General features: G+C 44.3%; 1 protein-coding gene across 4 annotated transcripts in view; it reads left to right on the top strand.

The window, feature by feature from the left end:
* The window catches only part of arel1 (apoptosis resistant E3 ubiquitin protein ligase 1), a 92,194-nt gene that overhangs the window by 10,893 nt on the left and 65,730 nt on the right, over positions 1-15,571 (top strand). The gene's annotated exons all lie outside the window — the stretch shown is intronic.

Here is a 15,571-nt window from a genome sequence, read left to right as displayed (position 1 = left end):
TCTAGTCCCTGCGTCTATTGTGGTAGCTTGGTGCTGCAAGGTATTCCGAGGTCCTGCGAGTCGGCCAGATGCTGGGGTAGTGATCTTGTGTGTCAGCATGTCCGTGATATTCTTTTAATTATTTTTTTAATTTTATTTGATTTTATTTTTTTAAATTTAATTTTATTTTATTTAATTTAAATTTTTTAAAATATACAGTATATAATAATGATAATTATTATTATTACTATTTATTTAATTGTTTATTTTTTAAATATATTTTATTAATATAATATATATTATAATATAATATATATATACTGTATATATAAAATAATATAATATATATTTATATATTATATTATATACTATATTTTATATATATATATATAATATATTTTATATATGTATGTATTATAAAATATATAATATATTTTATATATATAATAATATATATATATATAATATATCTAATATATAATATATTTTATCAGGTACCGATATGTATGTATTATAAAATATATAATATATTTTATATATATAATAATATATATATATATAATATATCTAATATATAATATATTTTATCAGGTACCGACAGGCCAAGCAGTGTGCGGCTTTAGCGGTCGCGGAGGCAAAAACTCGGACATGGGAGGAGTTCGGGGAAGCCATGGAAAACGACTTCAGGATGGCTTCGAAGCGATTCTGGACCACCATCCGCCGCCTCAGGAAGGGGAAGCAGTGCAATTTCAACACCGTGTATGGTGGGGATGGTGTTCTGCTGACCTCGACTGCGGATGTTGTGGATCGGTGGAGGGAATACTTCGAAAACCTCCTCAATCCTACCAGCACGTCTTCTTATGAGGAAGCAGGGCCTGGGGAGTCTGTGGTGGGCTCTCCTATTTCTGGGGCTGAGGTTGCCGAGGTATTTAAAAAGCTCCTCGGTGGCAAGGCCCCGGGGGTGGATGAGACCCGCCCGGAGTTCCTTAAGGCTCTGGATGTTGTGGGGCTGTCTTGGTTGACAAGACTCTGCAACATCGCGTGGACATCGGGGGCGGTACCTCTGGATTGGCAGACCATTCTGTCCATATACAAGTACATATGCATACATACATTCATGCACATAATCACGTTTCATCAAACATATTAATATTGTTGCCCTAGGGCAGTGGTTCTCAAACTTTTTTTGTCATCCCCCACTTTGGACAAGGGGGAGTTTTCAAGCCCCACCTGCCCCCATCACCCCAACAGAACGCTAATGCCAAGCTTAACATTTTCAAATTTATTGAACATCAAGTAACATCATGTTGTATACATTCAAACTCAATAACATAAAATAACATCAAGTTCAATAATAAATAAAATAACTTGCATCAAGTTCAATAATCAATAAAACAAAAGTGTTATAACTTGCATCAAGTTCAATAATAAATCAAAAAAAGTGTTATAAGTTGCATCAAGTTCAATAATAAATCAAATAAAAGTGTTATAACTTGCATCAAGTTCAATAATAAAGCAAATAAAAGTAACTTGCATCAAGTTCAATAATAAATCAAATAACTTGCATCAAGTTCAATAATAAATAAAATAAAAGTGCCACTTTGCAATCTTTGCAAAAAAAGAGGAGCTATGCATTTGGCAAGACAGTGCAAGTGACAGCACTTTGCCCCAGGAGAGCCACTTTGCTTCACTGTGCAACAGCACGGCTGTATGATCAGCTCCCATTTCCTCACACAGTGCAGAGAACAGTCGCGCTTTCAGTGGTCGTGTTTTGATCAAATTTACCGCGCTCACAACATGTTAAAACCTCATTGAGTTCGGGGCTGAGCTGCCTTGACGCGAGTGCTTCCCAGTGAATGACACAGTGTGTCCAATGCGCATTTGGCGCAACCCTCTTTATTAGAGCCTGCAGCCTGTTTCTTGACCCTGCCATGGTCTGTGCGCCATCAGAACAAAAGCCCACACAGTTTTCCCATTTAAGGTCGTGTTCTTTGAGGAAACTGTCCATTATCTTGAACAGCTCATCAGCAGTGGCTCTATTTTTTATGTATTTGCAAAACAGCAAATCCTCGCACAGTGACTCGCCATTCACAAAGCGGACGTATGCGATAAACAGGCAGTCTTTATTGCTGTCAGTAGCTTCGTCCACTTGTAAAGCAAAACGACTTTCTTTTAATTTGTCTACGAGTTGTTCCTCAAGATCACTTGCAATGTCGCATATACGTCTCGCCACTGCGTCGTTTGACAGTGGGACAGCTTTTAATTTTGCTACGCTTGTCTCGTCAAATTTGTTCCGCTTAGCCCCGCCCCCATTAGTTACTGTTGCTATGTCTGTCAAACTTTCGCTCCTCCCTAGAAATTTAAAGCCTACAGGAAAAATAAGTAATTTACATTTATTTATATAGCAGATTTCACAGACAGAATCACAAAGTGATTTACAGTGTGTATAGAAAATGAAAGCATAGTAAAAAAAAAATCTAAGAATATAATTTAAAAAATAAATAAAGTGAAATATCCTCCCGTTCCTCGCGCCCCACCTGACATGTCTCTATTCCCCACCAGTGGGGCGCGCCCCACACTTTGAGAAACGCTGCCCTAGGGTAAACTGGGTAACACATGGCACACTGACAAAGCTTAACCTATTGTTACTATAACAATCTACAAGGTTAATATTGGTTGCTTCTCTTTCTTCCCCTCCATTTTTCTGCATTCTTTCGTATCTCTAGCTATCATTCCGTATATGTATTGTATATGTTGTCGTCACAGATTGTCAATAACCAACACCATGTTCAAACATAAGTGTGTCCATATGTGCACGTGGCACCAGGACACCCTAGGCCGCAGTTCCATGATCGACTTTGTAGTTGTGTCATCGGATTTGCGGTCTCATGTTTTGGACACTCGGGTGAAGAGAGGGGCGGAGCTTTCTACCGATCACCACATGGTGGTGAATTGGCTGCAATGGTGGGGGAGGATGCCGCACAGACCTGGCAGGCCCAAACGCATTGTGAGGGTTTGCTGGGAACGCCTGGCAGAGTCTCCTGTCAGAGAGAGTTTCAATTCCCACCTCCGGAAGAACTTTGAACATGTCACGAGGGAGGCTCTGGACATTGAGTCCGAGTGGACGATGTTCCGTACCTCTATTGTCGGGGCGACCGATTGGAGCTGTGGCCGCAAGGTGGTTGGTGCCTGTCGTGGCGGTAATCCTAGAACCCGCTGGGGTAAGGGATGCCGTCAAGCTGAAGAAAGAGTCATATCGGGCTCTTTTGGCTGATAGGACTCCGGAGGCAGCAGACAGGTACCGACAGGCCAAGCGGTGTGCGGCTTCAGCGGTCGCGGAGGCAAAAACTCGGACATGGGAGGAGTTCGGGGAAGCCATGGAAAACGACTTCCGGACGGCTTCAAAGCGATTCTGGACCACCATTCGCCGCCTCAGGAAGGGGAAGCAGTGCAATGTCAACACCGTGTATGGTGAGGATGGTGTTCTGCTGACCTCGACTACGGATGTTGTGGATCGGTGGAGGGAATACTTCGAAGACCTCCTCAATCCTACCAGCACGTCTTCCTATGAGGAAGCAGTGCCTGGGGAATCTGTTGTGGGCTCTCCTATTTCTGGGGCTGAGGTTGCCGAGGTAGTTAAAAAGCTCCTTGGTGACAAGGCCCGAGGGGTGGATGAGACCCGCCCGGAGTTCCTTAAGGCTCTGGATGTTGTGGGGCTGTCTTGGTTGACAAGACTCTGCAACATCGCGTGGAAATCGGGCGCGGTACCTCTGGATTGGCAGACCGGTGTGGTGGTTCCTCTCTTTAAGAAGGGGAACCGGAGGGTGTGTTCCAACTATCATGGGATCATACTCCTCAGCCTTCCCGATAAGGTCTATTCAGGTGTACTGGAAAGGAGGCTACGCCGGATAGTCGAACTTCGGATTCAGGAGGAACAGTGTGGTTTTCGTCCTGGTCGTGGAACTGTGGACCAGCTCCATAATCTCGGCAGGTTCTTTGAGGGTGCATGGGAGTTTGCCCAACCAGTCTACATGTGCTTTGTGGACTTGGAGAAGGCATTCGACCGTGTACCGCGGCAAGTCCTGTGGGGAGTTCTCAGAGAGTATGGGGTAACAGACTGTCTTATTGTGGCGGTTCGCTCCCTGAATAATCAGTGTCAGAGCTTGGGCCGCATTGCCGGCAGTAAGTCGGACCCGTTTCCAGTGAGGGTTGGACTCCGCCAAGGCTGCCGTTTGTCACCGATTCTGTTCATAATTTTTATGGACAGAATTTCTAGGCGCAGTCATGGCGTTGAGGGTATCTGGTTTGGTGGCTGCAGGATTAGGTCTCTGCTTTTTGCAGATGATGTGGTCCTGATGGCTTCATCTGGCCAAGATCTTCAGCTCTCACTGGATTGGTTCGCAGCCAAGTGTGAAGCGACTGGGATGGGAATCAGCACCTCCAAGTCCGAGTCCATGGTTCTCTCCCGGAAAAGGGTGGAGTGCCATCTCTTGGTTGGGGAGGAGATCTTGCTCCAAGTGGAGGAGTTCAAGTACCTCGGAGTCTTGTTCACGAGTGAGGGAAGAGTGGATCGTGAGATCGACAGGCGGATCGGTGCGGCGTCTTCAGTAATGCGGACGCTGTATCGATCCGTTGTGGTGAAGAAGGAGCTGAGCCGGAAGGCAAAGCTCTCGATTTACCGGTCGATTTGCGTTCCCATCCTCACCTATGGTCATGAGCTTTGGGTCATGACCGAAAGGACAATATCACGGGTACAAGCGGCCGAAATGAATTTCCTCCGCCGGGTGGCGGGGCTCTCCCTTAGAGATAGGGTGAAAAGCTCTGTCATCCGGGAGGAGCTCAAAGTAAAGCCGCTGCTCCTCCACATCGAGAGGAGCCAGATGAGGTGGTTCGGGCATCTGGTCAGGATGCCACCCGAACGCCTCCCTTGGAAGGTGTTTCGGGCACGTCCGACCGGTAGGAGGCCACTGGGAAGACCCAGGACACGTTGGGAAGACTATCTTTCCCGGCTGGCCTGGGAACGCCTCGGGATCCCCCGGTAGGGGCTGGACGAAGTGGCTGGGGAGAGGGAAGTCTGGGCTTCCCTGCTTAGGCTGCTGCCCCCGCGACCCGACCTCGGATAAGCTGAAGAAGATGGATGGATGGATGGATGTATATTTTATTAATATAATTTTTTATTTTCCCCTCCCTCAGGGGGGAAACTCGACGGGGCGGTTGCTGGTGTTTCCATCTCCATCGTTTGGGGTCCCTTCGGGTGGGATGGGTGGTTCCCGTGGCCCCGGGCTGGGTGGTGCTGCGGCGGCCGATTTGGGTGGGTTGGCCGGGGGAGGGCCTCGCCGCGCTCTCCGGGGGTGGGAGGGTGGGCTCGTGGGGGCCCGGTTGCCGGTGGGGCGGGGGCGGTCTTCCCGTCCGGTTGCGGGGAGTCTCTGGGTGCCCCGGGCGGGGCGTCCCGCCTTTCTGCCCGTGTGGGGTGTGGTCTCTCGCTGGCTCGGGCTCTGGCTGCCCCCTGCTTTTCTCATGCATTGTCCTCTGCCGGGTGCGTCTGTCTGCGGCCTGCTGCTGACTCTTACGGGCGGCGCGGTGGGCCTGTCGCTGGCCGGCCTGGCTGCGTGGGGGCGGTGGTCCCTGGTTCCCTGGGCGCCACATCTACTGTTTGTGGGTTGGGCTCTCTGGGGGCTTGGGCCGTACGCTGGCTCCCACACACACTGGGAGTCAAATGTATTGTACATGTAAATTCACATATACTCACATATAGGGATGTCCCGATCCAGGTTTTTGCACTTCCGATCCGATACCGATATTGTTTTTGCATTTCCGATCCGATACCGATACTGACCGATACCGATACTGGCCTATCCGAGCATGTATTAAAGTTTAAATTTATTTAGCCTACTTAGTTGTCAGAATCATGTTGAAAAGGGTTTTAGTACTCTTGATTACAACTAGCCAGCTGAATTAGGGGAGTTTGAATAATACACAATGGTTGGTAACAAGAAACTGACCTGTTTTTCAAGGATAAACACAAAATAGACAAAATTATACATGACAAACAGAAATGGCATCATTGAACTAGGGCTGGGCGATATGGCCTTTTTTAATATTGCGATATTTTAAGGCCATATTGCCATACACAATATATATCTCGATATTTTGCCTTAGCCTTGAATGAACACTTGATGCATATAACCACAGCAGTATGATAATTCTATGTGTTTTGATTGATTGATGGAGACTTTTATTAGTAGGTTGCACAGTGAAGTACATATTCCGTACAATTGACCACTAAATGGTAACACCCGAATAAGTTTTTCAACTTGTTTACAGATATATACTATCAGATATATACTATCATCATAATACAGTCATCACACAAGATAATCACATTGAATTATTTACATTATTTATAATCCGGGGTGTGGAGGGGGGCGCCGGATGTCAGTGTCAAAAAGACAGCCAAAAGGGTTTGATATGAGAATAAATCTAAAGTTAAAAAATAGGGTAGAAATGCATCCATATGCAGGAAATGTAGTCTTGATTTTCAACATTTTCTTTTAAGGCTTGCATGTCTACATTAAAACATTCTTCTTCATACTGCATTAATATATGCTACTTTTAACATGCAGAGAAGGAAGGAAATCACAACTAAAAAAATCATTAATTTTTTCATACGGTTTTGATCTGGAAATTTTTGCCTCGGCATTTTGATGGTGTGGACGTGTGGCACCGAACGGAGATAAGCGTCTTGACAGACGTTATAATATTTGAACAATGATGACGAAAACAGTTTTCTCTGTCGTGTCGGTGTGTCGAAAATTGTTATGCGCTTATTTTTTTATTTGATTTTGTGCGTGGCATATAATTGCTAAGCGCAGAGGATGTTTAAACAGTGCGCAATTGCACAAGCGCGCACCTTAGAGAGAACGTTGGTCACATGGCTGCGCTAGCATCACAGCTAACGTTAGCCATGCTGCTACCTCTCTGCTTGGGGAGGGCTTATACGTATCTGACGTATGACGTGACAGTATGTGACGTATGACGTGACAGTATGTGACGTGTGTAAGAAGGTGCGCTTGCTGTCTGTGAGAAGCACAGACACAGAAAAGAGTGAGAAGAGCCTGTCGTGTAATGCCAGCAGCTAAAAGCAACTGCGTTAGAATCCACAGATCTGTGGATGTGTTGAAGGTGTGCTGGAAAATGCGGAACGGAAATTATAGGGAGCAGCAGAAAAGTGGAATGTACTATTTAAATAGGTGCGTTGGAAAACACGGAGCGGAGTTTTTTTTTTAACTGGATCTGGATCGGCATTTTCCCATGCCTTGCCGATACGCATTTTTTGCAAATATCGGCGGCCGATCCGATCCAAATATCGGATCGGGACATCCCTACTGTACATATACATTCACTGTACAAACACATATACACATTCTGTCCATATACAAGTACATATGCATACATACATTCATGCACATAATCACGTTTCATCAAACATATTAATATTGTTGCCCTAGGGCAGTGGTTCTCAAACTTTTTTTGTCATCCCCCACTTTGGACAAGGGGGAGTTTTCAAGCCCCACCTGCCCCCATCACCCCAACAGAACGCTAATGCCAAGCTTAACATTTTCAAATTTATTGAACATCAAGTAACATCATGTTGTATACATTCAAACTCAATAACATAAAATAACATCAAGTTCAATAATAAATAAAATAACTTGCATCAAGTTCAATAATCAATAAAACAAAAGTGTTATAACTTGCATCAAGTTCAATAATAAATCAAAAAAAGTGTTATAAGTTGCATCAAGTTCAATAATAAATCAAATAAAAGTGTTATAACTTGCATCAAGTTCAATAATAAATCAAATAAAAGTAACTTGCATCAAGTTCAATAATAAATCAAATAACTTGCATCAAGTTCAATAATAAATAAAATAAAAGTGCCACTTTGCAATCTTTGCAAAAAAAGAGGAGCTATGCATTTGGCAAGACAGTGCAAGTGACAGCACTTTGCCCCAGGAGAGCCACTTTGCTTCACTGTGAAACAGCACGGCTGTATGATCAGCTCCCATTTCCTCACACAGTGCAGAGAACAGTCGCGCTTTCAGTGGTCGGGTTTTGATCAAATTTACCGCGCTCACAACATGTTAAAACCTCATTGAGTTCGGGGCTGAGCTGCCTTGACGCGAGTGCTTCCCAGTGAATGACACAGTGTGTCCAATGCGCATTTGGCGCAACCCTCTTTATTAGAGCCTGCAGCCTGTTTCTTGACCCTGCCATGGTCTGTGCGCCATCAGAGCAAAAGCCCACACAGTTTTCCCATTTAAGGTCGTGTTCTTTGAAGAAACTGTCCATTATCTTGAACAGCTCATCAGCAGTGGCTCTATTTTTTATGTATTTGCAAAACAGCAAATCCTCGCACAGTGACTCGCCATTCACAAAGCGGACGTATGCGATAAACAGGCAGTCTTTATTGCTGTCAGTAGCTTCGTCCACTTGTAAAGCAAAACGACTTTCTTTTAATTTGTCTACGAGTTGTTCCTCAAGATCACTTGCAATGTCGCATATACGTCTCGCCACTGCGTCGTTTGACAGTGGGACAGCTTTTAATTTTGCTACGCTTGTCTCGTCAAATTTGTTCCGCTTAGCCCCGCCCCCATTAGTTACTGTTGCTATGTCTGTCAAACTTTCGCTCCTCCCTAGAAATTTAAAGCCTACAGGAAAAATAAGTAATTTACATTTATTTATATAGCAGATTTCACAGACAGAATCACAAAGTGATTTACAGTGTGTATAGAAAATGAAAGCATAGTAAAAAAAAAAAATCTAAGAATATAATTTAAAAAATAAATAAAGTGAAATATCCTCCCGTTCCTCGCGCCCCACCTGACATGTCTCTATTCCCCACCAGTGGGGCGCGCCCCACACTTTGAGAAACGCTGCCCTAGGGTAAACTGGGTAACACATGGCACACTGACAAAGCTTAACCTATTGTTACTATAACAATCTACAAGGTTAATATTGGTTGCTTCTCTTTCTTCCCCTCCATTTTTCTGCATTCTTTCGTATCTCTAGCTATCATTCCGTATATGTATTGTATATGTTGTCGTCACAGATTGTCAATAACCAACACCATGTTCAAACATAAGGGTGTCCATATGTGCACGTGGCACCAGGACACCCTAGGCCGCAGTTCCATGATCGACTTTGTAGTTGTGTCATCGGATTTGCGGTCTCATGTTTTGGACACTCGGGTGAAGAGAGGGGCGGAGCTTTCTACCGATCACCACATGGTGGTGAATTGGCTGCAATGGTGGGGGAGGATGCCGCACAGACCTGGCAGGCCCAAACGCATTGTGAGGGTTTGCTGGGAACGCCTGGCAGAGTCTCCTGTCAGAGAGAGTTTCAATTCCCACCTCCGGAAGAACTTTGAACATGTCACGAGGGAGGCTCTGGACATTGAGTCCGAGTGGACGATGTTCCGTACCTCTATTGTCGGGGCGACCGATTGGAGCTGTGGCCGCAAGGTGGTTGGTGCCTGTCGTGGCGGTAATCCTAGAACCCGCTGGGGTAAGGGATGCCGTCAAGCTGAAGAAAGAGTCATATCGGGCTCTTTTGGCTGATAGGACTCCGGAGGCAGCAGACAGGTACCGACAGGCCAAGCGGTGTGCGGCTTTAGCGGTCGCGGAGGCAAAAACTCGGACATGGTAGGAGTTCGGGGAAGCCATGGAAAACGACTTCCGGACGGCTTCGAAGCGATTCTGGACCACCATTCGCCGCCTCAGGAAGGGGAAGCAGTGCAATGTCAACACCGTGTATGGTGAGGATGGTGTTCTGCTGACCTCGACTACGGATGTTGTGGATCGGTGGAGGGAATACTTCGAAGACCTCCTCAATCCTACCAGCACGTCTTCCTATGAGGAAGCAGTGCCTGGGGAATCTGTTGTGGGCTCTCCTATTTCTGGGGCTGAGGTTGCCGAGGTAGTTAAAAAGCTCCTCGGTGACAAGGCCCGAGGGGTGGATGAGACCCGCCCGGAGTTCCTTAAGGCTCTGGATGTTGTGGGGCTGTCTTGGTTTACAAGACTCTGCAACATCGCGTGGAAATCGGGCGCGGTACCTCTGGATTGGCAGACCGGTGTGGTGGTTCCTCTCTTTAAGAAGGGGAACCGGAGGGTGTGTTCCAACTATCGTGGGATCACACTCCTCAGCCTTCCCGGTAAGGTCTATTCAGGTGTACTGGAGAGGGGGCTACGGTTTTCGTCCTGGTCGTGGAACTGTGGACCAGCTCTATACTCTCGGCAGGGTCCTCGAGGGTGCATGGGAGTTTGCCCAACCAGTCTACATGTGCTTTGTGGACTTGGAGAAGGCATTCGACCGTGTACCCCTGGAAGTCCTGTGGGGAGTGCTCAGAGAGTATGGGGTAACGGACTGTCTTATTGTGGCGGTCCGCTCCCTGTATAATCAGTGTCAGAGCTTGGTCCGCATTGCCGGCAGTAAGTCGGACCCGTTTCCAGTGAGGGTTGGACTCCACCAAGGCTGCCTTTTGTCACCGATTCTGTTCATAACCTTTATGGATTGAAATTCTAGGCGCAGTCAGGGCGTTGAGGGTATCTGGTTTGGTGGCTGCAGGATTAGGTCCCTGCTATTTGCAGATGATGTGGTCCTGATGGCTTCATCTGGCCAAGATCTGCAGCTCTCACTGGATCGGTTCGCAGCCGAGTGTGAAGCGACTGGGATAGGAATCAGCACCTCCAAGTCCGAGTCCATGGTTCTCGCCCGGAAAAGGGTGGAGTGCCATCTCCGGGTTGGGGAGGAGATCTTGCCCCAAGTGGAGGAGTTCAAGTACCTCGGAGTCTTGTTCACGAGTGAGGAAAGAGTGGATCGTGAGATCGACAGGCGGATCGGTGCGGCGTCTTCAGTAATGCGGACGCTGTATCGATCCGTTGTGGTGAAGAAGGAGCTGAGCCGGAAGGTAAAGCTCTTGATTTACCGGTCGATCTACGATCCCATTCTCACCTATGGTCATGAGCTTTGGGTCATGACCGAAAGGACAAGATCACGGGTACAAGCGGCCGAAATGAGTTTCCTCCGCCGGTTGGCGGGGCTCTCCCTTAGAGATAGGGTGAGAAGTTCTGTCATCCGGGAGTAGCTCAAAGTAAAACCGCTGCTCCTCCACATCGATAGGAGCCAGATGAGGTGGTTTGGGCATCTGGTCAGGATGCCACCCGAACGCCTCCCTAAGGAGGTGTTTCGGGCACGTCCGACCGGTAGGAGGCAACGGGGAAGACCCAGGACACGTTGGGAAGACTATCTCTCCCGGCTGGCCTGGGAACGCCTCGGGATCCCCCGGGAGGAGCTGGACGAAGTGGCTGGGGAGAGGGAAGCCCAGGCTTCCCTGCTTAGGCTGCTGCCCCCGCGACCCGACCTCGGATAAGCGGAAGAAGATGGATGGATGGATGGATAGATATGTATTGTTGCATTTGAACAACTGTATTGTTAATAATAAAGGTACATTATTGGTATTGTTCATTCTCAATAGCGCTATTTCTATTGGTATCTGTATTGCTCCATTTGTAGTGTAATAATGCTCATTGTCATTTCTGTATTATTTTGTATTTTTGCTAACTGCTTCTTTTCTATCACTTTTACCATCATATTTGTACATGTCATATTTGCTGATGTTGCTCTATTGTTGTTGTTGTTGTTGTCGTTATTGTTGTGTTTGCTGTTGTTGCTTTTGTCTCTCTGTCTTATCCCTCTTGTCCCCACAATTTCCCCCTCTGTCTTCCTTTTTTTCTCTTTCTATCCCCTCCTGCTCCGGCCTGGCTGCACCAAATGATAATATAAATACATTTAATAAAGTCAAATACAAATAAGGCAACAAGAGAAGTATCCTACACTTCTCTTTTGTAAAGTAAATCTGAACAGCCGATATGGGCATCTTCATCAACTATATGATATGCCTGAGAAGCTGGACAGGGAAAAAAAAAAAGAAAAGAGTTTCCAATTTCTACAACTCTTATTTTTTTGTGATAAAGTAATTGGAGCACATACTTGTTGGTCACAAAAACATTCATGAAGTTTGGTTCTTTTATGAATTTATTATGGGTCTACTGAAAATGTGACCAAATCGACTGGGTCAAAGGTATACATACAGCAATGTTAATATTTGGTTATATGTCCTTTGGCAAGTTTCACTGCAATAAGGCACTTTTGGTAGCCATCCACAAGCTTCTGGCAAGCTTTCGGTTGAATTTTTGACCACTCCTCTTGACAAAATTGGTGCAGTTTAGCTAAATGTGTTGGTTTTCTGACATGGACTTGTTTCTTCAGCATTGTCCACATGTCAGGACTTTGGGAAGGCCATTCTAAAACCTTCATTATAGCCTGATTTAGCCATTCCTTTACCACTTTTGACGTGTGTTTGGGGTCATTGTCCTGTTGGAACACCCAACTGCGCCCAAGACCCAACCTCTGGGCTGATGATTTTAGGTTGTCCTGAAGAATTTGGAGGTAATCCTCCTTTTGCATTGTCCCATTTAAAGCACCAGTTCTATTGGCAGCAAAACAGGCCCAGAGTATAATACTACCACCACCATGCTTGACGGTGGGCATGGTGTTCCTGGGATTAAAGGCCTCACCTTTTCTCCTCCAAACATATTGCTGGATATTGTGGCCAAACAGCTCAATTTTTGTTTAATCTGACATCACATGGACAAAGATAAGACCTTCTGGAGGAAAGGTCTGTGGTCAGAGGTTAGGGTTAAGTGTTAACCCCTAACCCTAACCCTGCCATTGATACACTTCACAGACAACTTGAAGACCATGCGAAAAAATATCTTTAGTTATGTTTACTTCATTTTAACTTTTAGAATTATTAATTGTAGTTTTTACTTGTGCTAAGGTTGTCCCGTTACCAATATGTTGCTACATATACCGGTACCAAAATGTATTTTGAGACCACAAACAAATTTCATTATTGGCTTCATTTTAACAGAAATTCTTACGATCCATTAAATTAATATGTTTATTATTGAACAATTTTAGAGGATTGAAGTAAAAATTAAAAGGCATTGAACACACTGGGCTTTTCTTATTGTACTAAAAGAATAATTTACAATTTTATATGTTGCAAAAAGTGGGTTGCAATCACGTGACCGAGGCACATCCGGACACTTCCGGATTTCAGGCAATGGTCTAAGCTCCATTAGGCTACAGTTTATTTACCTGAATCACTGCAGAATTAGGCATATTTTGAAAGGTTTAGAGCAGTGGTTTTTAACCGTGTTGGAGGTACCGAACCCCACCAGTTTCATATGCGCATTCACTGAACCCTTCTTTAGTGAAAAATAAAATGTTTTTTTTTTCAAATTCAAGAAAAAGTTATATGTTTTTGGTAACACTTTAGTATGGGGAACATATTCTAAGTAACAAAGACTTAATTTAGAGTTTTTTGGACACTGGGGGAACATATTCTAAGTAACAAAGACTTAATTTAGAGTTATTTGGTTAGGGTTAGAGGGTTAGGGTTATAGTAAGGCCATGCCGAATAAGGCATTAATAAGTACTTAATAATGACTAGTTAAGAGCCAATATGTTACTAATTTGCATGTTAATAAGCAACTAATTAATGGTCAATATGTTCCCCATACTAAAGTGTTACCATGTTTTTTTTACTGGTGCACAAAATGAACCGTGTTCAAAGAACAAAACCAACACAGTGCATAAACTCACAACAAATTACACACCTGCAAATCAGTGTGACTTCTGCTGTTGCCGTATCCGTAATACGCCGATAGGGAAAAGTTTTTATTTACACGATGTGTCTTGACCTCCGCCGAACCCCTGAGCCCGACTCACCGAACCCCTAGGGTTCGATCGAACCCAGGTTAAGAACCACTGGTTTAGAGGCAAATATGAAAGCGATCATGACAAAATATTTTAAATGAGATGGAGTGGATTTTTACACTCTGAAAAAAAATTTTTTAAAGAAAATTTAAACCATTCATTATGACCAAAATGTTACTGCTATCTCACTTTACTTGACACTCATAGTATTTACAGCTCACAGTATTTACAGAAGAAAAGGCACATCATGTCTTTACATCTGAGGGGTCCACAAATGAAGCATTAATCCTTGAAAGACAAAGTTGGATTTATTCGTGCATCGGTAAGCCACGTATTTGATTAACATAACGAGTGCCGTGCTGCTGTGATTGTGACGCTAATGAGAAAAACGATACATTTGTTTGAAGTTGATTTCCTGCTACAAATATTAGTCTCTACAATTTATGTCTGCAGTTGCTTTTATGGTGTGAAGTTCATATTTTGTCCCATTATTTAGATGTATATGCCCCTGTTGTTCAGCATGAATCTTTGCTAGCGATATCAAGATATAGTTTATACTGTTGAGACAAAGTTGGATTTATTTATCTAATTTATTAATAATATTAAGGTTATTTTATTGATGCTAACAAATATCACCAAAGAAGCTATTATGTGGTCATCCGTGTCGAATAAAGCACTTGGCTTTCCTGCACAACAACAACTAAGCTTTTAGTTTCTGTTATGAAAATCGAGAAAGAAAATACGGTGGATTGGACCAACAATCAAAATATTTATTATTAGGACATGACGTTAGTTTAGTTGTACAACCAGGTCCTCGTAGTTATATTTAGGCATAACAACCACAAAAGAACACAAACTAATCCGATCTCTTCTCCTTTTTTAATGTTAAGTTCTGCTATCAAACAGTATTAATATAGTAGAGAATAAACTTGATTGCATCACAGAAAGTTTCTCAATCAAATCAAATGTTCAAACAAACATTTTACAAAGTGATCGCTGCAGACACAAGCGGTCCGATTGCATTTCACAAGATGATGAAAGTGATATTTTTAAGAACCATTTCTTTACTTTTTAGTTTTAATGACGGTCTTGAGATAGAAGATAGAAATAGGAAACAAATATGCGACCACTATTATATGACCGTTTATCTCTGATAATTTTTTACTTCCAAGGCACACTGCTGCTTGGGAGACAAAACCAAGTTCTTAAGTTATCTCAAAAGTTAATGTAAACTTACTCAGCTGTAAAAAAAACCCCAAAAAAACAATGTCAGCTGTCTAACTGGAAGCAGTGTGCACTCAGTGCAGTGGCAGCTGCCTCATCTAATACACAGCGGTGTGACACACACAGGTTGTCCTTCCGCTGTGTGTAACTAGTTCTAAAGGGAATCTCTTGTGAACAGCAAATGTATCTGTTTACTAAATGTGTTGGATCACTGTTAATGTGTATTTAAAGACATAGATTTAAATTTCAAAAAAATGTGGATATGGAAAAATATTTTTTTTAAATAATACAAATTTAGACTTTAGCCACGTGCCAAGTTCAGTCACCCGAGAGAGACTCGGAGTAGAGCCGCTGCTCCTTCGCTTGGAAAGGAGCCAGCTTAGGTGGTTCGGGCATCTCGTGCGGATGCCTCATGAGCATCTCTCTAGGGGGGTCCTCGTTGCACGTCCCACTGGGAGGAGACCCCGGGGCAGGCCAAGGACCAGATGGGGGGATTACATCTCGTCTCTGTCCTGGGAACGCT

Source organism: Nerophis lumbriciformis, linkage group LG08 (assembly GCF_033978685.3).
Source record: "Nerophis lumbriciformis linkage group LG08, RoL_Nlum_v2.1, whole genome shotgun sequence".
Lineage (NCBI taxonomy): Eukaryota > Metazoa > Chordata > Actinopteri > Syngnathiformes > Syngnathidae > Nerophis > Nerophis lumbriciformis.
Note: the sequence above shows the minus strand (reverse complement) of the source record. Positions and strands in the feature narration are given on the sequence as shown.